The sequence below is a fragment of the Cyprinus carpio genome, chromosome A1, assembly GCF_018340385.1.
Source record: "Cyprinus carpio isolate SPL01 chromosome A1, ASM1834038v1, whole genome shotgun sequence".
Lineage (NCBI taxonomy): Eukaryota > Metazoa > Chordata > Actinopteri > Cypriniformes > Cyprinidae > Cyprinus > Cyprinus carpio.
The window spans coordinates 22,670,541-22,698,453 of NC_056572.1; the positions used below are offsets into that span (position 1 = coordinate 22,670,541).

At 38.1% G+C, this 27,913-nt stretch overlaps 1 pseudogene; it reads right to left on the minus strand.

The window, feature by feature from the left end:
- Window positions 1–193: 193 nt before the first annotated feature.
- On the minus strand, window positions 194–26,728 carry LOC109058264 (annotated as a pseudogene).
- Window positions 26,729–27,913: the final 1,185 nt, after the last annotated feature.

Below are 27,913 nucleotides of genomic sequence, written 5' to 3' on the forward strand. Positions count from 1 at the left end.
TGGATATCTGTGCATGTAATTGAGCCACAACAGCAACAACAACTCTTGATGAGATAATGAGACAAGTATCCAAGCTTCTTGACAGAATTTTTTTCATCAGCAAAAAAGAAAATGACATTAAATAATCCTCAAAAATTGAGAAGCCACAAAATTAATAATAATAATAATAAAAAAAAATTAAATGGAAAAGGAACTGTGTGAGATTATAATAAGCATATTAAACATTGTTTGCTTTAATTTTGTAAATCTGTAATGATTATTTTAAATGGGGAAAAAAAATAATTGTGGGTCAAACGTTTTTCAAGTTTCATCAGGGTGTATTTTATCATGTACTACTTTTTGTTGGCACCTCTCCTTTTAACACCAGATATGTAACCGGCAGCTGTGTGTACACAAAATTAATCTGTGATTCTGAACCACATTTTAACATCCTGAAAAGGTATAAAAATAAGTACATTCTGAATAGTTACGAACTTGAGTTAATATTTTTAAACGTCACGCTCCCTTTGAATAGCAACACATCGGTCATGTACGAACGCTGACCTGCTCTTGTACACAGCATTTCATGTCATGGAACATATAAAAATAGATACATTTATTACATAAACATTTGAAGAAGCCAGTTCTTGCATCTTTCAATTTGCATAACAAATCTAACACACACACTCTGAAGAAGAACTGTTACATATCGAATGAAAATAAAATGAACTAATTTAAAAAAAAAATGCCAAGTTCAAACTGCAAAGGTTACTAAATGAGGCTTTTGATGCCCAGCATATGCATTCATGCCAAGGAGAATTTACCTTATTTTTTATTTACAGTGGAACTTTTTTTGAAATAAGTTAATTTATCCATAACGGAGCAATGCTTGTTACATTTGCGGATATTTAGAGTTTGTCACAAGCTGAAGCACAGATTCACTCTGTTTGTCTGAGCAGGTTCACTGTGGCCAAATCTGGTTCACAGATCTACCGATGGAAGCATGCTAAAATAAAATTAGTACTACAAAGCTCAAACCTAATCTTAAGAGAAAGGCAACAAGCAACTTCCTTTTGTTTAACCAAGTAAAATTAAGAGTCTTGGAGTCAAGATATCTTCATTGAAGCTGTGGAGAGCTACATTTGGATGTTGAAATTTGAACTGAGGCTTTATATCTCAGAATCTTTCTGCCTCTTCAACTTGGGAAGAAGAGCACCATGGTGAGAGTTAGTTTTGGCATGTCTTAATGAACAGAGGTGGTTTAGACCTCAGAGCTGTCCACATTGTGTCTCGTGGGCTCCCCGTTGTACGCTGTGCAGGATGAAGTGGAATAAGGTGGGTACTTTTTCTCTTTCTTCTTGCATCGCATCAAGAGAACCACCAGAACTATAACCAGGCATACCAGCAGGATGAGCCCAGCCACCCCCAACAATGTGGACATGCCGGTGGGAAGAGAGGATTCTGAACCAGGCCCCTTACCCAGGCTCCCCTCCACCAGAGGGTGTTCCAGGTAGTTCTCACGACCCCATGGCTGACTCACCCGGAGTCTGTTTGAGAGATCCAGGGCAATGTGCTGAATGTTGGTGCCTCGGTTATTCTCAGCACCGATCTCGAAAGCTTCTGGGTCAGGTACTGCACGTCGGCTTCGGGATTTGGTGCCAGAGTCAGCAATGGAGGACATAGCGTGGTGGTACTCAAGGCTTCTTTTACCACGGCTGGCATTCTCTCTAGAACGGAGTGCGTAGATGGCATGGATGAACCATTCACGGCCAGCAGCAACCTGATGAATCCAACATGAAAGAAGGCTCAAAATTCTGGTTTAAAATTGGTTTTTACTGTCTTGAACATGGTAAAACTCTGACCTGGAAGAGGGGCGATGATGACAGGGTGAAACCATCAGATCCAGGTTGTCGGACTAAAGGCAAGGCTCCAGGGGTATCTAAAGCAAGACTGGCATCGAACTTGACATTTCCAAAGGTGGTGGCTTGAGTTTCTGGCTGAGCTTTGTCCTAAAGTTCAAAGACCAACAAGTTCATACATTCAGTGAACACAAGACAGATATTTAATTAACATGCAGTTACATACAATGACTTGAAAACACCTCTTCTATAATGAGCATGTTTTTTATTTCTGTATCAAAATCTACATAAACTCAAAATGTCAAGGTGATACAACTGTCCTGATGCAGGAAAATACTTCCTTAAAAGAATAAAATTCTCTAAAATCTTTGTCATTAAATTATATTTTACTGTCCCATTGATTATTACAACTACTCCCCTCCCCACCCCTCGTAAAAAAAAAAAAAAAAAAAGATAATGTAAAACTTTTTTTTGAAACCAAAAATATTTTTTAAACTTAAAAAATTGATATAAAATATTTTTTCTTTATCATGGACAATCTTATATGTCATTGATATTTTGATCTCCTCTATTCAAATAAATATCCACATAGTTGAGAGAGCTACATTCATATTAAATATTTGTATGAAAGGTACAGTAATGTAAGAAGGGTATGAGAAAAAAATGTACCAGGATCTTGAGTCTATAGAGCAAGGATGGAGCATCAGCCAGGCATCCATACTCTTTATTGGTAGGATTGTATTTTGGCACGTAGCCGTCTGTGCCAGTACAAAGGAACACTTTCTCTATGCTGCAGGAGAAAGAGTCACCCAGGTTCTGCACTGGGTCCACCATCACACGACCATAGATGTTTGAATCTATAAGGGAACCGATTAGAATGAGGTTTCACACTCAGTGCAGGGACTAAACTATTTTCTCCTAAACTAATATTAAAAGAATTATATTATATTGCTCTTGGAATCTTGTACCTTCCATGAAGGCAGTGTCTGTGCCCTCTCCAAAACCCATGGAGCCATCAGACAGCCACAGCTCCTTCTTAGACAGCAGGAACATCTGTGTGTTCAAACTAAACTCTGCTGCTACAGGGTCACTCACCTGAGAATCACCACAATATATATATATAGTTGAATCAATGATAAACAGGTCAATTTCCTATTCCAATTCCACGTCAATGAAAAAGCTGAAAGCAACCTGCTGGAAGCGGATGTCCATGTCGAAGGTGAGGGGCTCCCGCGGGTGACACACAGGGGGTATGCTGAACTCCCCGTTAGGTGAAGCAATGCACGGAATCACCTTAACAGTATAGGTGCCGGAATAGTCCCTCACCTACACACACATATGATCAGTTTACTTTTGTAATATTCATAAAATCTATAACGTACATTTCCGAATACTATGCCTGACCATCTAAAAGAAACAAAAAGGTCGAAAATAGGACAAAACTTACAGCAAAGTCAGAAACGAAGCTCCATTGCTGCATGGGCTGGTTGTAAGTGGGCTCAGTTCTGATCAGGGAGAGAGTGAATGTGAGTCCAGCATGGTCCGCTGACATTACCATTGATGACAAAGTGGTTCCTGAAAGCCAATACAAATCCCAGATATTTAAAATTTGAATTGAACAACTTCAGAAAGAAAGATCTCTCTCTCTCTCTCTCTCTCTCTCTCTCTCTCTCTCTCTCTCTCTCTCTCTCTCTCTCTCTCTCTATTAATCAGAATCCAGTTTATTTTAGTAGCTAACATTTATCTAAGATAATATTTGACACATTTATTAATTTAGAAAAAAAAAAAAATTAATATTGCTATTATCTAGAAATTGTGTAATTTATTTTATCAAGTCAAATTAATATATATATATATATATATATATATATATATATATATATATATATATATATATATATATATATATATATATATATATATATATACAAAACATAAATATCTTGCCGGTGTATTGATCAACCAATCAGAAGTCATGCACTGCCAAAGTTAATACGGCGTGAAGCTCAGAAGAGAAACAACCAAGTGAAATTAATACAGAATTGGCACTGATGAGGATGAATTCACATTCGGTTTGAAAGAAGTCTGGACACTCGCGTGAAATGCATCGCTATGTATGAGGTAATTTTTGAGACTGTATTTTCCACCAAGGCGCCACATGAGAAATAAATGGCAACAAGCGCGCCAAAACAAACACGATCCAAAAAAAAAAAAGCATCATGTTTAAATTTACAAGCGGCGTGAGCTCAGACTCAGATAGACAGATCACTCATCATTTTTAAAGACCTGCCAGGTGTCCATTTACTGCGTTAGTAAAGGGTAATTCCAAAATATGTTAAAAACAGCCAATAATATTTATTATAAATTTGACAGTAACAAAACAAAAAAGTGTAAACAAGGAAACATATACTGAGAAATGTTTTGGCCATCCACAGCACCAAATCTCAGAACCATTTCTTTTCTCATTGCCCCCAATAAAGTGAGAAGTAAGAATGGAGAAGTTTGTGAAATGTACTGTCTCTAACAGGTTTCTGTCAGGAGGGTCATGACAGAGGAAGTTTACTGTCATTAGAGGTATATTGTACTACTGTGACTTATAGATGCATCTCTTCGGGACAGCTTCTGACAGCATAATTGATAGGAGAGCGCCTGTCAACAGGTATGAGCGTGTCTGTGCCCATCTGTGCCTTTGTCAGTGTATTTTAGGTTACCTGGGTGAGTCATGACAAACTGTCCCCTAAATCGAGCCTCAGTCTTGAAGTTGACAACAAGACGGCCTTCATCGTTTATTCTCATGCTGGTGGGATACATGGCACCTATAAAAATAATTGCACAGATAACATCAGACAGGTTACAGTGACTTTCTTTGGTTTATGTGTAGACAAAGACTGATATATACTGATAAATGTTTTAAAAGCTGCATAAATCTATATTCATGTCAATTTAAATTCATTTTTGAATTTCTGATGCATCACTATACTTGTAGCTAAATCTGTGCTTCCAGTAGTTGTGGCAGTATGGCATGTCTATACTTACCCTGCAGCTCAGCTTCTGGTGGGCTTCCAATACCATCTTGCCATAAGATGGCAGTGTCATACACAAAGGTGAGCCGCAGCTCAGAACTTAGGTCAAAATGTTGCCAGCCGCCAACCGCAACCGGAGAGTGGAAGACATAAGACACAAACAGAGGCACCCGCAGGGTTACGTAGGACTGAACAAGATTCAGCACCTGAAGACACAGGAAGAGAGGAAAACACATTAAAACATGTTTGTGTAAAGTGTTCAAGAATCTTTTGAGTCTTAATGATAAAAAATGCTGTTTTGGGGAGTTGAAGCTGGAAATACATTTTCAAATAGCCCTATGAAAATCATTATCAAAAAAAAATTTCATAAATAACAAATTGCATATATCTCTTTTTTTCTATAACCAACTGTAGTTCCAGACATGAAACTCTATTTATTTACTTTTAATTAACAATTTAAAAACAATATATAAAAATATTTTTCTCTCATAACAAAAAAATATCCACAAAAAAAAAAACTATATATAAAATATAAAAAATGTATATATTCGTCAGCAAGGATGAAATATATATATATATGTATATAGAGAGAGAGTGAGAGAGAGAGAGAGAGAGAGAGAGAGAGAGAGAGAGAGAGAGAGAGAGAATTTGATAGATTTTTATTTTTATTTATTTTTTTACCTTAATAATTACATTGGCTGAGAATATTGATTGAACATAGCTTTGAGTGACACAGATTCTTGAAATCTTTACCTGTCCATCTGTGCCAATGGATCCCCCACAGTCATTCAGAAGCTCTGACATGTCGTAGTAGCTACTGAACTCCCACAGGCATGCCTCCTGGTTAAGATTGCGGTAAAATCGAAGGGAATTGGTGCTACGGATGGCCACGCTGTACTGGTACGGTAAAGTCTCGCCAATAATTTCTGGATTCTTTGTGGCGTCAGTGATGAAACCATGTGCTGTTTGGATCTCGTTGAAATCCAAGAGGTTAGAGCAGCGGTGGTTACCTACTCGTGTGCCATCTGGACTAAGGGTTAGCTCAAAGTTTGAAAGGGGACGTGTGGAGATAACGGGTAGCATGCCTGAGGAAAAACAGTGGAGATTAATACCCTGAATTTTGAGACATTTTGATTGACATTTGCTTAATTAATAGTGCATTGTTTGTGATGGTCCCTTACCATCCATGTGCGGCATGGTAACAGTGAGTTTGATCAAACTGGGGTAGTCAGGGTCATCCGGGCCGGTGTAACGGATTTTAGCAGAGAACGGTTCAGCACCCACTGTGCCAGGTATACGAGGCTGACACAGGCCTAAGGATGGCAGACAACTTGATTAAATTTTAAACTGATTAATTTTCCTAGAATTCTCAGAAAACTGCAAAACAAACACACAAAACCCTGTACTTCGTTGAATTTTACATTAATAATTCTTAAAGAATTGAGGAGCAGTCCAACTCATGGTGGCCACAATAGCCTCACCCTCCTCTCGGCTGATGACCACAATGGGTGAACTGAGCTCGAGCCCAGCATCTCCATTGGCATTGAAGGCTCGGGCGGCACACTGTACGCGGGAACCAGCCTGGAAGTAGATGGAGTCCAAGGTGATGGACTTGGTGTTAGTGAAGAAGGTGTTGGTGTCCACTTCTCGCATGGGGCTGGTGACTCCATCCGGACCACTAGGGGCACTAACCATCCATCGGTACTGAGTCATTGTGTCATTGATGTTCTCCAGCGAGCAAATGGAGCCAGTCTTGTCAAAGTCAAAGTATTTAGGGTTGCATGCCTGATAGAACATAGACACAAGAAAATATCAGAATTATTGATTTTTGGAATAATGAGAGACTACAACTGTTGAATGACAACATTTAATTATTGGTCCAATTACTTCATTTTGACTGGCCTTTATGTGATGAGGTCACTTTGCCTTCTCATTTTGTAAGGTGTCTTTTTATACATTCCTACTTTCTGAAGCTATTTTGTCTTTATATGGTAAATGTAAAGAAATCAAAAAGATATATATACTGTATATACACACGGTATATGGCATTACTCACCGTAACGCACACAACAGGATAGCCGGTTGGAGGGTGGGGATTGTCCTTGGCCCTAATTGTATCATCATACAGCAGCAATGACACCACCTGAGGCACTGCTGGGAATGTGACATCAGCCACACTATTCATCTCTTCGATGTACACAATGGCCTTATTCATCTACAAAAATTAGGAGAGGAAAAGACAACTTATTAGGCTACCTCATTTATCTCATCTCTCAATATCTCATGTTTATGACAAAATATTGGTCTTTGTAATTCAGGTCAGTTTCACAAAACATTCTTTAAAAGCATTCTGAACAAAAGTTAAGACTATTTTGTATTCTTAAAAACAGTTCTTGACTTCTTTTTCTAAAGACATAACATAAGAATGTAAGCTGTTTAATGAATTTATTGGGTTGTTTCAAATATTTAAACATTAAAACATTTGGCATATTACTATTACTAGAGATGTGCATGAACACTCAGAAGTGACACTGATAATGTAAACAGAGCGCAAATGAATGCATGAGACCTCCCTGTCTTGAGACAGGCTCTTTAATAAATAATTCTTTAAAATGCACAGCACATTAAAAAACAAGATAGTGAAAGCTAACCTCCTGTCAAGCCTGTCATGGCAAAAATTGTGTATATGCTTATTATGATTGTTGCTGTAATCTGTTGGCGAAAAAAAAAGAAGTGTTTTTCAATGAGTTGATCAGTGAGACTGAGGCAACAACTGCCATACAGTGAAATAACACCAAAGTACTTTGGAACATTCTTACAAACTTAAAATTTATCTTAACGAATTTTGTAACTTCTTTATCAAGAAGATTTTTCTATATACAGCCCCAGGGCATTTCAATATAGTATTGAAAGGGTAATAGTATTCAATATACAGTAGTTCAGTATAGTAGTCTAAGTAGTAAAGCTCTGAACATATTTTAAATGTTCAGTAAGAGTGAGAGTAAGTGACGTTTATGTGCTGGCTAGTTCAAGAGCTCTTCTCAGTATCATTTCCTGTCGTCTCTCAGACTCTCACTGTCAACAAGATAGCAAAAAGCCCACAAAAATGGCTTTTGTACATGTTCATATTTATAGGTCACTGTCTATTGATGACCATTTACATCATACAGACTCCTCTGAAAGAGACTGGAGACAGCGATTGGCTCCTGCTGACAGAGGCAGCTGCCACATGGCTATTTTAGAAACGAAAGTCACGTTAGCGTGTGTCTGTGCGAGTGTGCGATGTGGCGTCTCTGGGGGTATTTTTAGAGATGATGGTCTCTGACCTGTGTCTCAGCCACCATATACTCATCAGGCTTCATGTGCACTGTGAAAGCCTCACGAATCTCTCTTTGTCCATCATAGAGAACCTGGATCTCCACCACATGCTCTGTCTCACCCTCTTTAAACTCCAGATCTGTAAGGACATACAAACAAAGATATACAGAAAGGAATTAGATAACCATTATGCATATCTATGACTGTAATTGTGTCAATTCTCCACTCCTTTTGAACAGCATGTTAAATGTTTTATTGATCGTGGTAAAATAATTATGCTAATAGTATGGCATCTTATGGGATTTTATATTTATGGTTCTTCTGCTAACCTTGAGAAAGGGGATTGTAGTCCTCTCCTGACGTCGCAGAGCCATCCTTGGTGTGAATTCTCACCACAGAGACCTTGGAGGTGTCGCCCTGACGCAGGACAGGAATCTTCACTACAGCAATCTCTCCAGGAAGTTGTGGCTCTTTAACACTGAATTTGATCTCAGCAAACCTGATGATGGACTCTGGGGTGGAAAATTTGTTTTGTTTGCTGTGAGAGAAACTCATCAAGATCTTTATGCAGATATTTGTCAAGGATGAAGAGAAAAATAATACTTACTATCCTTATGGTCAGTAATGGTGACCAGAACTTCTTTTTGTTCCCCTACTGCAGCTCCATATGGTGATTTGCTCTTAGGTGTGCCCAAAACCAAGCGGAACTCCTCATCCTCTTCATGGATTGCGTCATCCACTAAAGTCACTACACATGGCTTCTCGATCTCCCCTGTAAACGTGCAGATACACAAGATGAGCAAATCATGAGAGTGTAGATAGATGAAAGGCTGGTCGAGAAACACGATGAAAAAAGAAACCTGGTAGGAACACGATGACAGACGCGTCAGTATTGGGTCGTTCATCATAGTCCATCATGACTTGGGCAGATCCCTGGCGAGTGTAACAGCGGACTGTGGACCTCTGACTGATGTCGCCACTGCGGTACACCATTGCCTTCACCTCTCCATCAGCCTCATCTACCTTGTACTCTGCCTCCCTAAACTGGACTTTGGGCACTGCAGAAATATCCAGCATTGATTAATCAACTAGTATCACTCAGCTAACATTTCTGTTTGGAATTTTGGATTGGCACTAATTTACATTTTATCTGCATTTTGATGTCTTCCGAAATTGTCAAAAAAGGAGTATTTGTTTTTTTATAGATATTTTTATATTCCTTTACTCACAGTCTGTGACTGTGTCATTGATGGTGATGACAGTTTTGCTAGGTTCTCCAAGGACTGCGTTCATGGGCATACGCAGCACCAACTCAAATGTCTCTGGTCCCTCCAGTTCTGGCTGGCCAAGGTCATCGAGAACAGTCACACGAAAAGTTTGCATGGTCACACCTGGAGCAAAGTCCAAGTTACGGCTGATTCCCACATAATCTAGACCCGCTGGGAGGGAGAGAGAAGGGGGAGGGGGGGTAATCATATGCATGAAAATTATATTATTATTATTTATTTTATTATTATTATTTTTTAAAATCTGATATCAGCTATTGTTGTTTATGACAACTCTAACTTTTTTTTACCTTCTGCTGAAACAGGGTCACTCTTCCTGGAACGGACTGTGACGGTGGCTGTCTTTGAAAGGTCAGTTCCAGTTCTCCACACTTTCACCTCCACATAACCATTACTCTCATCCACCATGTATTCAGTTTCTCCAAAATAGAAAGATGGCTCTGTACCAAGGGGAAAGATCAGTCAACTTTCAGTAAATTTTTTAAAATCATTTTCCATATCCAGAGCAATCTATTTAAATTTGAAGGAATTTTAGCATTCGATAGTTTGTCAAGCTGACATAAACTCCACAAGTTGGCATAAAACCTCATGATCCATGTCATCAAGCATGATTTGATAATGTTCCGGTCAGATAATGGTCATGGGAGTTTTGCTTTTGTAATTAATAAAAAAGAAAAAAAATTGAAATGAGATTTGGAATCCAAGATTTTTAAAGAATTTTGTGGCCCTGCAGTACCTACAGCTACACAGAAGCCAAGAGGTGCCCTTTTTTCCAACAGCTAAAACTATGTTTTAAGCCATTGTTTTCAGAATTTTTTGGTTGTGTTTCATCCTACACAGAGATGTTTTAACCCATTAGTGCTTCAGACAAAGATCTGGATCTGCCATCACCCCCATGACAGCACAGGAAACCTACCATCATTTCCAAAGTCCTGTCTGTGTGATGAAACCAGACCATTGAGTCTACTCCAGTCAAGATGCACTTGTCTGAGTTTTTTATTTTTATTGAATTTTTATTTTTTTATTTTTTTTTATTTTTATTTTTTTTATGTTTGTGTGTGCATGTGTTTGTGAAGTCTGAGAGGCTTCCAGAGTATTATCAGCATACGATCATGATAAATGAATGCAGATGGCAGAGGGCTTTCTAGGGTGGGGGAAGAGGCTGTAAGTTTGAAGGGCCATACAAAGAAAAAGGAGAGTAGTGACACCTCCATAGACAACAAGTCAGAGTCAAAACAAAAAGATTCCAACTCTGGCTGGCATCCAGACCACAAGTCTATCCAACAGAGTCCCCATCCCCCCTGCAAATAGACACAAATATACTACCGGGCCCCTACAGACCCACCAAGACGCTGAACTACAATATGCACATTAATCTTTACTTCTTTCTTCTGAAAAATAAGGTCTAGGCATGTAGACACATTATTTACACATAAATATTGTTTGGGGTAATTTGGCAAATTGTGGAGGATGGGAGTGTTTGCAACTATTAAGGCTTTTCTACACTGAATATCAGATGCAATGGCATGCTGGAGTAGAACAATACATTTCTATGGATGCTTCCACATAGACCGCGAACATTCGCTCACCAACATTGCAATTTTTTTTTTTTTTGCACCAGTCCGACAAATCTTTTCAAATGAAAAAAAATAAGAAAGCAAGTACATAAGATTATGACAATATATTTTCCCTATGTGTTTTGTAAGTAGCTCATGGTATTTTTATAGCAATAAAGGATGTTTATGACAAATATTAGCAGTGTAGCATTATTAATACAAAGAGTGCATGTGTCTGCTTATTACAGAATCATAATCAACAATAAATCACAATCGGAAGTTATTACAAGCACTCAATGATGGTTTAAAGTGGGTAAGTTAAGCAAATACATTTTCAAGTGTAGCTTGATGCTAATTTTACTTCTAATTATATTTTAGGATGTAGCCTATTCTTGTAAGCATCATATAGTTTGTGTTTCTGGTGTAGAGCCAAACTTTGTTCATATTAATTTAGATGTTAAATCCATATACGAGATACATATCTGAGGAAAAATGTGTTATTGGTCGGCACAACCTAGCATGCAGGCAGGAATTAGCAGAAGGTGAACAATTGTTTTGCCCTCGGTATGAAAGCATAACATCGGCGATTCGCCTCGCTTTTTCACATCACGCTCAGTGTGGAAAGGCCTTTAGACTGTTTTTATGAGTGAAGAAGACACTCTGAGGATTTATTGAAAATTGAGAGATAAACAGATACTGATATTTGGTTTAAGTTGAATATATGCAAACAAAAGGCAAATTCCTTAATTAATCTTTCAATTTACTGAATTCAAAGATTGCAAACTGTCTCTTGTTTGGACTGTGGTTCCTTTGAGTAATGCATATAAATCCTAAATCCTGCATGAACAGGATGTTCACAAAGCTTATTCAGGACCCTTGCTGAGGTTTATGGGTTGTTACAGAGGTCATGGGGCCTTAAATGGGCTTCTTCAACTTGTTTTGGGTTATTGTGTTACCAATGCTGCCAAGGACGACAGTGGTGTGATCACAAAGTAAAGATGGATTGTTCTGTGGCTACCTATGCTTTCAAAGCTTGTATAATAAAAGTATGAAAACAACTATAAAGAAACAGGTGAGACATCAATGTAACCACACAACATGGAGGATATGGTTTTGTGTCTTTGAGGATGAGTAAGTCATTTTAAAACTTTAAAATCATGAAAGCACTTTCTTTGTGGTTTAGAATAAATGCACAGAATATAGTTTGTCTGGCTTGCACTAGTGTGTATAAATATATTGTTACAAAGAAAATATATTTCAAATAAATGTTGTTGTTTGGAAATATATATTCATCAAAGAATCCTAAAATAAATATGTACACACAAAAAAACAAACACACACAAAATCAAACACACAAAAACACACACACACACACACATATATATATATACATAAGCAGGGCAAACATTTTCAACTGCGATAATAAGAAATACTTTAGCACCAACTAGAAAGGATCATGTGACACGGAAAACTTAAAAATTAATAAAACTGGAAAACTGTTATTTTAAATTGTGTAAACGGATAAAATGATTTATTTAGTACTAACTAACTCACCATCATCACTATCGGCCAAGATTACCACTTTGGTGCTGGGGAACTTGGCTCCCACTTGGCCACCCATAGGCATACTGAGGGACACGTTGAAGCTCTCCTCTTCCTCGAAGAGGGAGTCATCAATGATTATGATGCGACACAACTTCTCCCGCTCATCCTTATCAAAACGCAGAACACTGGTGTGGTCCTCTGGTCTCGTGATGTAGTCTGAATAGGAGAGCACTGTGCTGGGGGTGGTTCCAGTTGCACTGCCTGTATATAAGGATTTCTTGTTTTTTATGGAAACAGACTTTGAAGTACTACAGTTTTAGAATATACATCAGAAGTACAGCTGAAGTAATGTCATGTGATGTGCTGTAAGTTGCAATAGCCAATATTTGAATAATCCTATCATTAGATAATTGTGTGGTTAGAGTGATTTTGTATTACGAAACAGAAAATAGTTTCCATAGATCTCACCTTGATGTGTGTAACAAATAACCATTAGTTCTTGGCTGACATCTCCTGATCTGCGTACTGGGACTAATATTTCTCCTATATCCTCTTCTGTACGATATTCTGCTTGAGGGAAGAACACTGTGGACTCTGAAAAGAGAGAAATTATCATGCTTAAAAGTGAACATATAAGATATGTTTATATAATATTAATTTAAGCTTAGGTAGCCAAAAGTATGCAGAAAAGAAAATTTGTGCTTGTTGAACATTTAATTTGAAAACCACTGGCATTAATAGGGAGTTCGTCCTGCCAAAAAGCTTCCACTCTTCTGAGAAGACTTTACATATTCCATTGTGGTGCACACGCTCTGGTAATAATATGTGTTTTGCAGTACATAAACAAAGTAGGAAGTCATTAAGCATGGCATAATTACCATCACCAGGATCTACAATCTCCACAGTGGCTTTATCAGGGTATTCAAGAACAGCCATCACTGGCTCTGAAAGCTGGATTTCAAACATCTCTGAAGTTTCAAACTCTTGGTCGGTGAATATCTTCACCCTCCAGGTGGCGGATGTCTGGCCAGGGTTAAACTGGACCTGTTTCTGAGCTTTGCCACGGAAGTCTTTGTCCTGTTTTGCTGTACCATCTTTGGTGGCAATGCCTTTAAAAAAGAAAACACTTTTTAGACCTTACACTATAAACATAACTCAAACTGAGTGAACAGTTTATGATATCTGCTGACTACTGCTAACCATATACTTTAAGAAACAGTCAAAGGCTGTGGTACAATTTAAGACACAGTAAGTCACAGTTAAAGAGCTGTAAAAATTCTAAACACAGAAGGACCAACTTGTAACATCTGCAAATAAACATTGTTTACCATCTCCAAATATATACAAACATGACAATGAGGGAGGTTCAGTTTAGTTTTTATTACACTCTAAAAAATGTTGGGTTGTTTCAACACAACTCTGGGTCAAATATGGACTAACCCAAGTGCTGGGTTAAAAACTTAACCCAACAGTTTAGTCAATATTTGTTGGGTTGAAACATCCCAGCATTTTTTAGAGTGTAGGATTCCAGTATTTAATGAACTGTATTTTTATCTCCATAAGACTAAAAATTTTGTTGAACCTCTGAAAAAGTCCTGTCATTGTTTTTAACCTAAACAAATATTTTGTAACAGAAAACTGGTGATAAAGTTTTTGATAAGTACTAACTGACAAATGATGTCTCTCCCAAGTATCCCCGGCGTTTGAGGGTGACCTCCAGAAACTTTGCATCCTCATCCACAATGTAGTATTCCCTCTCTAGAGATATCCAGGCCCAATTCAGACGGAACGGTTGTGGTTTCAGTTTGTTTCCCCCTTTCAAATAGAGAAAAGCACAATGAATGTAATGATGCACAATGAAAAAAGACAAAATGTGTATTTGAGCACCTTGAGAACACACAGTTTGCTAACGAGTTCAGAAAAATAAAAAGAAATGAGTGCAACTTGATCCTGAGTCCTGCTTGTGGATGTCCTGGGGTGGTTTCGTTTTCTATTGACATTCTCCACCCTTTTTTGTCTTTTCCTCATTACTACTGTAAAATCAATACTCAACATTTCATGTTCACACTGCCTTCTTTTTTACTACTTTTGTTAGTAGATGAATGAGATTCAACAGGAATGATTCCAACAAGGTGTCAGGTTAATGCCGAAAGCCCACACCATGATTGTGTAAAGAAGGCAGTTGTGGAATATTGTGGTTTGAGCAGATGAACACAAAAGATGGAGAGTTGAAAGAGATGAAAACGGCAGCAGGGACCATAAAGAAAACAGTCTGAGCTTTTGTCTCCAAGACTTAAATGATGTACTACACTTATGTATGTGTGTTTCAAACTGCAGGCTAATATTCAAGTCGAGATAAACAAAATAGATAATGTACTGATATTTTAAACGTTTTTCTTTTTAATACATAGAGTTATAGAAATCTATTCTAAATTTCAGTATTATTTCAGCACTTTTTCATCAAATAATACATACCTCAGTGACTAATTATCATTTTGAGTAATCAGATTAAAATATAATCGGATTAGATTCTCTCCATGGACTAAATGATTTCAGCAGTGATGAGATATACAATCCTGAAACTTGAGTGACTGAAGTAGGATAAAGAAATTTAATGACTTTGAAAGTATTCTCAATACCATTTTGCCATAATCTGTGCTACCCCATGACTCTGATTATCCCTAAAGGAAAAAGGTATGTTACACTATTTCTTGGTTCAAGCTGTTCTGGTCCTTCTGAACCTGTCCCTAACCTTACCTATGTCCCACCTCAATAGCAGCAAAAGTGTTTTGCAATACAATATGAACACAATAAGTACATTGTACATATTTTTTTTATGTAAGTACATAGTAGTTAAGGCCACTTAATATAAAGTGGGACCACAAACAGTTTGCATTCCAATTTTAAATGTGCAACTAAAAAGTGCAACTCTTTTTATTTTAAGCTGTTTGTGTAAAAACCTGCTTGCTATCTTGTAGTTTTTACACATCCTGCTGAATATGGGTGCTGCTCTTTTAATGTGAGCATATGCAGAAGCAATATTGTAGTTCAAATCACAATGAGTGTGTCCAAAAACATTTTGAAATAGATGTTGTGAGATTGATTTATAGTAATCAATAAAACAGCATTATCATGTCCTCCATTGGCCTTCTTCTTTACCACCCTCCTTTTAGTACAGGAAACCTGCTTGACATGACAACATTGGCCTTGACCAAGCTCAAGTGTCTGACAGCTCTGTCTAAAAATATATAACTCATTTATCATTTTTATCTTTGCCCTAGATTGCTGAAGAGTCAATAAACAAGCTGATTGACATAGACGATGTGAGGGAGCCTCATACAAATTAGATGTTTTATCTCTTGTTAAGCTTTCAGGGGAGTGTGAATACTGTGGTGCATTACAAATGCACCAACTAAGATCTAGCTGCATAGCTGAGCACATTAACAAGAATTAAAACCAAGCTGATTTTTTAAACATCCCACAGTGGCAGTGCGAAGAAAATAAAGCACGTTTCAAAGGCTTAATGGAAGGTGAACCATATCGTAGCTTAGCCAAGTGCCTCTTTCTTCAGGAGACAATTCTCCCAGGCATACTGCCCAGTTTGAGTATGAACTGATATCGAGCTTAGTGAGGCTGTATTAGAGGATTATCAAATGGACAACATGCATACTGAAAGCTCTCTTTCAGTTAAGAATACAGCAGTCACCTGTGAGACGTTGAGGCCTTATGACATTTCTCTGGCCCTGGATAAGGGCACTTTGTCGGCAAGATTATGGAAAATAATTTCACTTGCAATGGAGACAATGGCCCTCTATTCTATAAATTCTGCACACAGAAATAATTTATGATTATTCTATAAGAAAATATGAATACAGGTTAATAAGTACTGTAGGAACAATTAAACATAAATAATCATTAAGCAATAATCATAAGCAATAATCACAAAGCATGATAATAAGCAGTGAAGAGTATAAATTAAGAATTGATTTGTATTGATTAATTGAATTTGTAAGATGATTGTAATAGGCTACATAATGGATTTTCGTTTTGGGGTTTTTGCCAAAGACCTCTACCCAAAACAAAAACAGCTATAAATTTTTAAAGACCAGTTTGTGGGTGTGTGATATTATGGAGTCACCATAAATTGTTTTCAAAATTAAAGTATCTTTTATTTGTCATTGTGCTAAAGCCATACTGATCTTTTTCTACTTGCTATTAGAGTAATGATAAACATTTCTAAAATAGAATATATATATATATATATATATATATATATATATATATATATATATATATATATATATATATATATATATATATGAAAAAAAATTATGAAAAAATTGTTATACTATAAAATTGGTTAAATGTGCATTAGACATTAAATAATATCTTTGGAGCTGATGTTCACTTTGACAGCCCTAAAAAGTTAGTTGGTAAAATCTTGTGATTTTCCAAATGTACGTCAAAAAAAATTACACTTTCTTCGCTGAATTGCATTGTATTAGTTGCTAATACACATAGCGACCACATAGCATTTGCAACTGATGTTTTGATCCACTATCACTAATGTACCCCCATTTCCAGAGTGAATTTAGCCATCAGAGTTGACTGTCACCTGGGGCAATTTCCTAAACAGTTGTATTGCTATGTTTGGAAGGCAGGTGCTGTTTAACAGTGACTGTGGAGGCCACCTCAGTTTTCTGACTGTGCACTTTTTCTTCTCTTTCTCACACCATTTCTTAGTGGTTTTCAGATTCCAAGAGTGGGAACTGACAGCTGTATCCTCACTCCCTGCATGTGTCCCCTCCCTTGTTCTCCCCTTTTGTCAGCTTTTATTTGTGCATGGGAGCAACAACTGAAATAGACAGCAGGCACTGTCTGGGTGGCCCAAACCCACTGTCATGGCTCTTTCTGCTTCTTTCTACACTCTAGGGGGATTTGTGTCTACAATGAACAAACAACACAAAAGTGTCTCCCTTGAAAGCAGAATGTTTTCTCATGTGTGTTTCAGATTGTTTTCTCACAGTGCCGTTTTTAGTTCACTATAAGTCATGAGAATTGGAGCCATGCAATAGCAGTTTTGTGGTGTTAAAGTATTTCATTTAAGGGTTTATGTTGTAAGCTGTAGCGGCAGTAAAGCCCAGTAAGTATCAGCATCACTGAGTGGTGCTAACTCATTTAATGGGTTTAGGCGTCACAGAGGGATGTCTGAAGCTCTGGAGGTATTTATGACTGCAATAATATATAGAAAGAATGCAGGGCTAAGTAATGGTCACAGTCACACTTATTCAAGTCACCCCAGCCTTTGATATTGCAGAAGAAAGGGGGGGGGGGGGGGGATGTAAGAACTGAACCCACAGTAATTAATTAATTAATTCCTGACTTTACAACTAACAATTATATTACCAACCATAAGTATTTCTTTGTTCAAAGCTGGCAGTAATAATATCCCAAGGAATTGATTGGCTTTGTTGCTATTATTATGCTTCACCTCTGTGCCACTGGTCAATAGATGTATAGAGCCTCAGGCATGGGAGGCAATGCTGTGAGGATTTCAACTTTCACTTCCAGGGGCATATTGCGAAACTTAACTGGCCTACTACATACATATCCCTTTATACTTATAAGAACTAGGGCCATGTTAAGTATCCCAAACATGCAAAATATATGCCATCTGATTTCATGAGGCTACATGAAGTCATATTTAAATATGGGTCACATCTTTCTGACCTGAGACGCTTTGGCCATTTCCTCTGCATCTAATAATGGCGTCTTTCAAGCACCAAGCTTGGAAGTCTATGTTAGGCGCCTCATGTAATTCCAGGCATTCCACAGGGGGAATATTTGACAACTGGACACTGGCAGGTACTGTACTTGTCCATGTGACAACTGCGAAAGCCAGGCACCTGATCCCCAAACTGCAGGGTGATGAATTATGGCATGGTAGACCAGCCACATCCCTTTTGACACCAGTCACCTAAGTTGTCTGCGGCAGGCAGAGGAAGAGAGACCAAGAGAAAGTACTCTTTGGTGGGAAAGGCACCATAGGGTGATCTCAAGGCTCAGATCACAGGAAAAAGTCTGCCATCTGTGAGAGATAAGAATAACCCCAGAACCATACATTATATCCTCTAGCAAATAGGAGAGTTGCAAGGAGAAAATAGTTCAATGGAGATACAGTATGGCTCCAGTGTTTAGTATGATTGTGGCATGCCACTGGCAGCAATGAGCAGTAAATCTTTTTGGTGATTACATGTCTGGCACACAGATCAGGTGCAGACATCTGTGTTGAAAAAGAGACCACAAAACTTGAGAAAGACTTTGTAGACCAGATACTGTACATGTAATGCCTCGTTAAAATTTGGCAAGCATAGCACCTATGATGCTTCAAAAGCTCACTAGGTTTTGGAACAGAGGTTTGCTCCCTAGCTTTTTACCAATACTCATGTTTGATTATCTTGAGTAATTGTTGGAAGAAAATCCCAGCCCAACCTATAATCTTCTCCATCTTCTACAGCTCAAAAAATGAACTAGGCAAGGGGAAGCCCCAGGGTTTCGGCATATCATGTAATGGCTTTGAGTTTCAGCCAAGCATAGAGAGATCTTTGAAAGGAGATCTATTAGCAGATCTCTGCTCCTTGACAGACAAATCCCTTTCTGCAATGACTTCTACACTTGGGTCAGAGTAACTGGTGCCACAAATCTCAGAGGAAATGCATTCCACCATCTAACAAATGATCATATAACATTGCTTTGGATATGAGTTATGTCCCTAATACAAACAGTGTAATTTCTGTTATGAAACCTAAGCTTGTACTTTATAGAAGTATATTTTATGTGAACACTGACAGCAAATGGAAGTTAAACTATTACGTTTGCTTAGAATAAGAACATGAAATTAATATATAATACATGAATTAGATTATTGGCAATTTACCAATAAATAATTATACAAAGCTTGGCGAATTAAATATGTATTTGCTCAGTTGAAACCTATAGGCAGTTTGAAATTTATTCTGATCTTATTACACTTACAAACCAAGTTGATGGTGGGGCTTGTTTAAAAATTAGATATAAGCTATAGATATATAAGATGGATATAGATATATTAGATATACAGTATAAGCTTGACTTGAAATGATGGATGGGAATTCAAATTAAGTCCTTTGTGGTTTAACTTAGCAAATTGGTTGAAAATGTAACATACAGTAAATTAAGTTAAAATGAATTAAGCCAAATGACCTGTGTAGGTATGTTATCCAACAGCAAGTGATGGAAATGTTACCATGTGGTTCGCTGCACATAACTTTCATATTATGGCTAGCATTCTGCTGGTATCCATAACAGGAATTCCCTCTTCACACCTCATGTTCACTCCTTCTGGCCTTTGAAACTCTGATCTATACATGGAGTGTGTATTAGTGAGCTATTGTGCCTGTCTATAGCTCAGATTCCTTTTTCTTAGTTTGTGTGCAAACATGTTGAACCCTCATGTTCTGACTGCAGTCTGAGAAATCTTTAAAGCCTTTAAACTTAAACAAGCTTAATATACAGTACTTGATAATCAGGATTATTAACTTGTATTGAAAAACAAATTGATAAACTTCAGGTGCCCTCCATGAAAAATGTTACATCTGTTATTAGTTGCAGAGAACTTAGAAAACTTGCTAGTTTCTCAAACAGAAACTATGAAAAATAATTGGAAAGAGAAAACATATTGGTTAATTTTGAAATTGCTATTATTTATTTATAGCTACTCTGGAACCCCACACATAAAGATTGTAAATTCAGTCTTAACAGAAGGTGAGAGTTACGTTGAGAAATGTATATGTAAATACACCTCCAGCTAGGGTGTGAACCTGTTCAAATCCTCTCCATTAACTATAAGCTGTATGAATTTTAGATAGTGTCAATCTAAGGTTTGTAAAATGTACTCAAAAAGTATTACTGTTTAGAGAATACTGTTTGTAAGTACCAGATTCAATTGGGACTATGTCTGGATGGTATTGTTTCTATCATCTTGGCTAGGTCTCTGAAAATGTGTATCATTCTTGGCTCTTATAGCAGTGACTGCCTCCAGCTGAAATGTTGCCAAAGAGATGCAGTGCCAGCCCTAGTACATGCTCCAGTTCCTACGCAGTTTAAGTGCCATCAGTTAAACTACTAATAAGCAAATGTCTGCACCTTTTAAAGTTTACAATTAAGGATTTCATACAGATACACAACCTTGTTTGTGCTGATCAAATGAATTAACATTGGCAGTAAATTCAAATATAAGTAAAAATGAAGTTCTGGACGAAAAACTACAGCCTTGCTTAAGGTTACTGGGAAATGCAAAGGCATTCAGTTAAGAAAATTATGAACCTCACTCCACATTAGCCAAATGTTATTTTTTACTGACCAACAAAGATCTACCAACTTGTCCAGGCTCATCCAAGTTTAAAAAGTTTTTTTTTTGTCATTGTTTCCTTTTTCATGTCTGAAAGCATGTTTGTGTGTGTCATGACAAGGTGGCATACAGTATGATTTCCAAACCTGACATTTAAACTCAGAAAGTGTTGCCATTTTTACCAGATAAAATCAAACATTGGTTAATAATGAATCTGATAAAGAAATACTCTGCTAATTATAAACCAACCTAAAAAAAAGTCCCCTTCAGCAAAACTGATTTAAATGAGCAACTGAGAGCTTCAGAATTCCTACAGTAGCTTTAGTGACACATGACACTTCCAGTTAATGAGAGGGGCAAGAAAGAGACATTCTTACCATTGTCTTCCACTGTGAAGTAGAATATGTCACTTGTAGCATTGGACCCATCAAGAAGCACATAGCAAATCTTCATGTCATCAATATCAGCTAATAAGGAGAAAGGGTAGAGTATAAGAAGTTAGAGATTAATAAATCTTAAATAACAGTGACAGGTTTGGCATAGTATATTTCTGAAACAAAAAGGTAAACTAGAATTACTTACCCTGTGAAAATGACTTGATGCTATCATTGCCCAAAGCAGAATTCATGATAAAGCCATGAAGAGGAGTCTCCGTTACAACATACTTAAGCACTTTGTTTGGGCTGTCTCTGTCCTCAGCCTTTAGAGCTTTGCTTGTAATCAAAAATCCAAGGTGCCCATTATGAAGAACCCTAAGTGTGGGTGCTGCTTTGTTTACAAGGATTTGAGGCACCCCATTGTCCACCATGGTGATATGAATAGTCATTACCTGAGGCTTACGAGTTTCATATACAGTATCAGGGAAAACATAAAATTCAGTGTGAGTCCCATCAGTAACTGTAAAAGAAAAGCTGTCTTCATTTGTCTCTGTGCCATCATGCCTATAAGTTATAAGGTTTTCGTTTAGGTCCTGCTTGGTAAATGATGCAATGACTTGCGTTCCATTGAACAGAAGCTGACCGTGAACTGGCACTTGAGTCACTACAAATCTCAACAGGTTGTCTGGAGTGTCACGGTCCTCTACTGTCAATTCAAAGGGTGTGATCAGCTTGGTTTCTCCCTCCCCCAACGCCAACTTGTTGATCGTCAAGACTGGCTTCTTGTTGTCAACATCTGTAATGGATACACGGAAGGTGCGGAAGACAGGGTTGTAGCCATCTGTCACCTCAAACTCAAAGCTGTCCATCTTCACTTCATCATCAGACGTATGGATATAGTAGATCTTGTTGCCAGCTAGCTGCAGCTGAGTGAAGGTGGTGATGGGCACCCCTGGGAGATCGGTACTTTCAAGATGGCCTCTGCTAGGAGCACGAGTGATGCTGAAACTTAGATATTCATCTGGACTGTTGATGTCACTTGTGCTGAGAAGGTCAGTGGTCAAGGTGACCTTACCTCCCTCTTTGAGGGTCACACCTTTGTTGATAACATCAGGGAAGACCATATCCATGCTGCCAATATTAATGTAGAAGTAGCGATCAATGAGGGGATTGATACCATCAGTTACATCAAACTTTAGCAGGTCACGGACACCCTCCTGGCCTGTGTGAACATACTGAATCAACTGTTTGTCAAGTTCATCTTGAGTGAAATTCATTCCAATGCTAATGTTGCCAATGACAAGTCCATGTTTGGTAATTCTCTGAAGATAGCCTTGGCCAGGGCCGTAGCGGATAATGTAAGTAAGTTCTTTGTCTTCAGAATCTAGATCTGTGGCCTTCAGGACTCTGTTACTTATTACTTTGGTTTCTCCAATTTCTACTTCCAGGCCATCATTGATGGCCATTCTTGGGGTTTCATCATCAACAGGAATGACCATTATAATGACCTTCTCCTCAACAGTGTGCTTCCCATCAGTGAGTCGAATTTCAAAACTGTCTTCCTTGGTTTCAGAGTCATCATGCTCATAAACAATATTGGAAGCCTCCTTGATCTGCTCTAATGTAAATTTTACAACTGGAGCTGTTCCAGTGCTCAACTGCTGAACTATGTTTCCATGTTTTGGGTTTTTAAGTATTTCAAAATTTAATTCATCATTTGGGATGTCTGCATCAGCAGCATTCAAAATAGGAGCGTCAATAACCAAGCTCATCCCCTCCATGACAACAAACTCACGAATGAAAATCTCTGGCTTTTCATCATTGGCTGGGATGATGACAATGGGGAAAAAGTGCCTTTCTGAAAAGTTAATTCCATCGGAGCAGCGGAAAGTGAATCTGTCCTCTACTGGCTCCACACCCTTGTGAATGCTTTGAACATAATAGATGTGACCTAGACCAACATCTCTAATGGTGAACGCAGTGATGGCAGTGCCTGCTCTAGATTTTTCAGAGCCAGGAGCTGGGGAAATGTTCTCCACATAGCCAGATGTGGACTGAATGATTATAGTACACAAGATATCATCATTAGCAGTGTCAATGTCCTCAGTTTGAATGTGCTCTAATGTGATAACATTTTTCTCACCCTCAATTACTACAAACTGGCTGCCCACACTAACTACAGGTGGGATGCTGTCTACAGGGAGAATGGTGACATGGACACGGACCCCTTGGACTTTGTTGCCACCAACAACCCATTCATTTGACATGTCAGATATGGTAAGATTGAAGGAATCATGCTCTTTGATGGGACCAATTTCACCACTAGTGTGAACATAGACAACCACACCATTGATTATGTCTTGCTGGGTGAAGAGCTCAGCTGGAGCTCCATTCACCATTATTTCTCCCAGCCTAGGAGGCTCCTCAACAATGAAAGTCAGCATGAGGTCATCTGTGTCTTCGTCATGACCCTGGATAACATTACTGGTGATTTCTGTTACGCCATTCTCAAGTACATCTATTGACGCCCCCAACAAACCGGCTGGTAACATAATTTTTGGAGTTTCATCATCGACTGGCTTGATGCTGATCTTGACAGCAATGGGGACTTCATGGAACCCATCACTAATGTCCAGCTTAATGACATCATGAAGTGATTCTTCACCACTGTGAATGTAGGCCAGTTGGCTGTTCTCAATGTCCTCCAACACAAATGTTTGTCCATTAGACATGTCAATTCCTAAATATTGCAGCTGCCCGAACCTAGGAATCTGTGTCACAGTAAATTTAATGTTCTCATCCTCAGTGTCCTGGTCAGAGGCATCCAGTTCTTTTTTGGTTATTATGTAAGTATTTCGCTCCAGAACAGTGAAACCAGTGTTAGTAATAACAGGGGGTTTGTTGTCAACAGGCTGTAAAAAGATTGTAAACACTCCATCAACTGAATTACTAGCAGTGTCCTCCACGCTGAATGTAAACTGGACCACTTTGGGAGTAATACCGAGCTCTTGGTCCGGGGGTTTGTATGCCACTTTATGGTGGTTGACCTGAGCTTGCGTAAACTCACTGATTGTGATGTCAGGGCTATCAGTCAGCACAATGGCACCAAGCGGAACAGGGTTGTTTTCATCTGTGTCAGTAGGAGGTTTGAGGATGGTGTACTTAAGATCCCTGTCATCACAATCCAGATCTGTGTAACGTATATATTTTTTCTTCAAAAATGTCAGCTCGTATTCTTTGACTTCCATGTGTAATGTGGTGCCAGGGTAAAGTTCTGGAGGAATGTCATCCACCGGATGTATTTTAATGGTGAATGTATGCTCTCCTGATTGATTTGGTGGGTCATTGTCATCCTGGACTCTGAAGACAAACTGGTCAATCACAGTTGTGGTACTATGAGGTCCTTTATGACGATAGAACAGCTTCCCATCCAGAATATCCTGCTGAAACCATTCTGTCACCACCTGTTCAAACATCTCATCTGTTGCACTAAATTTCCACGCAGATGGATCCAGAGGAGGCTCCACCTGCTTGAGGAATAGCTCACTGATGTCTGAGTATGGCTCTTCTAGTATGAATTTAATTGTTGAATCCTCTGAGTCAATGTCAGTGGCACTCAGGATAAAAGGGGAGATTTGCATCACTTCATTCTTGAAAAGCACAATACCAGTGTTTGCATTTATAATGGGGGGTTCATCATCAGTGGGGACAATTGTGATGGGGAATAAAAACTCTACTTCATTACTGCCATCAGCCATTCTGAATATAATATTGTCACTGTAGGTGTCACTTCCATCATGCTGGTACACAACAATGCCAGCATCTAGATCAGCTGGTGTGAAAAATTTTCTTTGAGACCCTAGCACTGTCAGCTCTCCATGTTTTAAGCCATCAACAACTGTAATCTTCACATCATCAAGATTATCCTCATCGCTGATCTCTAAATTTTGTAAGCTGGATAGTAGTCTTGACTGACCCTCAAAAAGCAGTTGTCCTGTATTTTTGGTTACCACTGGAGCTAAAGTGTTCATTGGCTTCACAACAATCATGAATGCAAAAGGATCAGAAACTGCACCATCATTGTCAACAATTTCGAATTCAATTTGGAAAATTCTTTCTACATCTGAATCCTCAGAGGGAGGCTTGTAAGCGATCTTTAGGTCTTTAATATCTCTCTGATGAAAAGATGTGATTGGCTGGTTTTGATCATCTGTGCTGATTATATAGCCCTGCTGATAGCCCAGGGGAGATGTTATATTAAAAATTAATTCATCAGAATCTGATTCAATATCCTCAGCTGCCAGCATATCTGAAGTAATGGCTGTCATCACAAATTGGTCAATCTCCATCATCATCATAGATATAAAGCTAGGCTTTGGTGGTGTATTTTCAGTACCCTCTTTGATTCTAACCATTATCTGGAAATGTTCCTGTTGAATAGTATTTCCATCATTATCTTGTACTTCCACTAGCATTGGAATATAGTCTCTGTTAGGAGAGTTGGTGGTTGCTGTGTGTTGATACTGAATTCCCTTCTTGACAAAATCATCACAATTAATCATCTGGCCATTAACAGAGTTATCAGTAAGACTACCATACCTGGGAAGTTTGCCTGCAGCAACCAGTGTGGTCACCTTACATGTAGTGACACCATCTTCAAATGCAAACTCCAAAGTTTTCTTGTCAATTGGGTTGCTTAGCCCATTTAGCTTGTCCACAACCAGAGGCATGTTACGAGTGAGAATCTCCAGCTGCTGAAAGACCACTACTACTTCAAGAATGAAAGGAACCACCACTGTGTCTGTGTGGGAGTCATACCTCAGCTGTAGTTTTATGTGGTCTTTGCTTGGACTCCGGGAACCAAAGTGAGTATAACTAACAACATCTGATCCAAAAAATCAGGGGAACTTCTTGGGTGTAAGCATTCCAGGTTTTTGGGCCAGTGGGTCATTGTCCAGGACTGTAATGTGACAGCGGTCTCCTGCATGCACTTCAGTCACAAGGTCATTGATAGGGTCCAGATAAACAGAGCGTCCAAAGGGAACTCTAATCCCATTGTTGGCTACCAATATTGTTTCAGCAGTAGGTCCAGGTTGGTGCCTATGACGGAAAGACGCGTCAAAAGGATCTGCATCCACTTTAGATAGATAACATCCTAATGAAATCAATATAAACAGGCACTTCATAGTTGCTCCTGCTGCACTCAGCCTTCCTCTTTGCAGACAACCAGGCATATTTTTTTATAGCTAGCTGCACTGCATGAACTTATATATAGATGAACTGCAGTGTCCAAGCAAGATTTGATTCCCTTGATTTCACAATGCTTGGTTTTGATCACACTACTACGTTTTTCCCTCTCTCTGTCCTTACACACAGCACAAGTGCAGCTAACCTACTGAAGCACTGCAGGTAATACTTAACAAGGGAGATAGTGACAGCACAAAGCTCGTCACGGTAGGAAATCCATTGTACGGCTAATTTAAGGCAGCACAAGGCAGCCCCCCAAAGTGTTGGATTCACTCTAACCCTTCCTCTCTTTTTCTTCTTTCTTACCCACTGTAGGCAGAGAAGTTCATATTAAGACCAGTAAGGAAATAATTTTGCTATAGAAATAAAACACAGGAATAAAATATATAAACCAAGAAAAGACTGTTGTGAAATTCTGAAGTTCTTATTGATGGGGCCACAGATTTGTGATATCTGTGACAAATGCTTAAAGGAATATGTGGTTGGCCAGGATTTTTTTTTTTTTTTTTTTTTATGGTTTAAGAAAAATGGTCAGGGCATCTAATGTTTTTGAAACTTTTGAAAATTTCTTCTTCAAAGTATTAATTTAGTTTACCTTGCCAAAATAACTATAGATATAGCTGAATAGTAGCAACAGCGCCTTCTGTTGGAGTGAAAAAAACAATTATAATACGTGGCAATGTGGCATAAATTATATTAAAATATACTAAAAATGTTAACACAAAAATTAAATTTAATATGTTTTCATAATTGATTTAAACATTATGTATAAAAGACAAATAAGATTGCCGTCCTTTCTGGGGAAAAAAAAAGATATTCTGAAAGTCTAAATTTTATTTTTATACAATTTTAATGATTTTGTATACTGTTAATGTGTGTGTATGTTTGTGTGTGTGTAGAGGTTAAATTAATTATAATTCATTGATGTGGTACTTTTGGTATTTTTTCTAATAACACTTTACAGACTTTTAGTTTTTAATGTCAATATATTCATGCTGGGTTTGAATGAAGTTATGTGTCTATTAGGTTATTCATGTGCTTGTAACTTGTGGGGTCATTTCATGGGGCAGTTGAAAGGTCAAGCCACACAATACACATTCCAGTTGGTTAAACAGGTGGACAGAGGCCCCTTTATTGTAGTAAAATAATAAAACAAGGGTTGCACCCTGAATTGTTAATAATTCTTGAACTCAAAGAATGTTTTATTTATTTTATTTATTTTCCTTAATTCTTCCAGTTACACAAGCATCAATGTAAATAATCAGCAGCGCTAAGCTGTTGAAAGGTATATTCAGGCACATTTCCTAATGACACTTTATTTGCCAACCATAAGC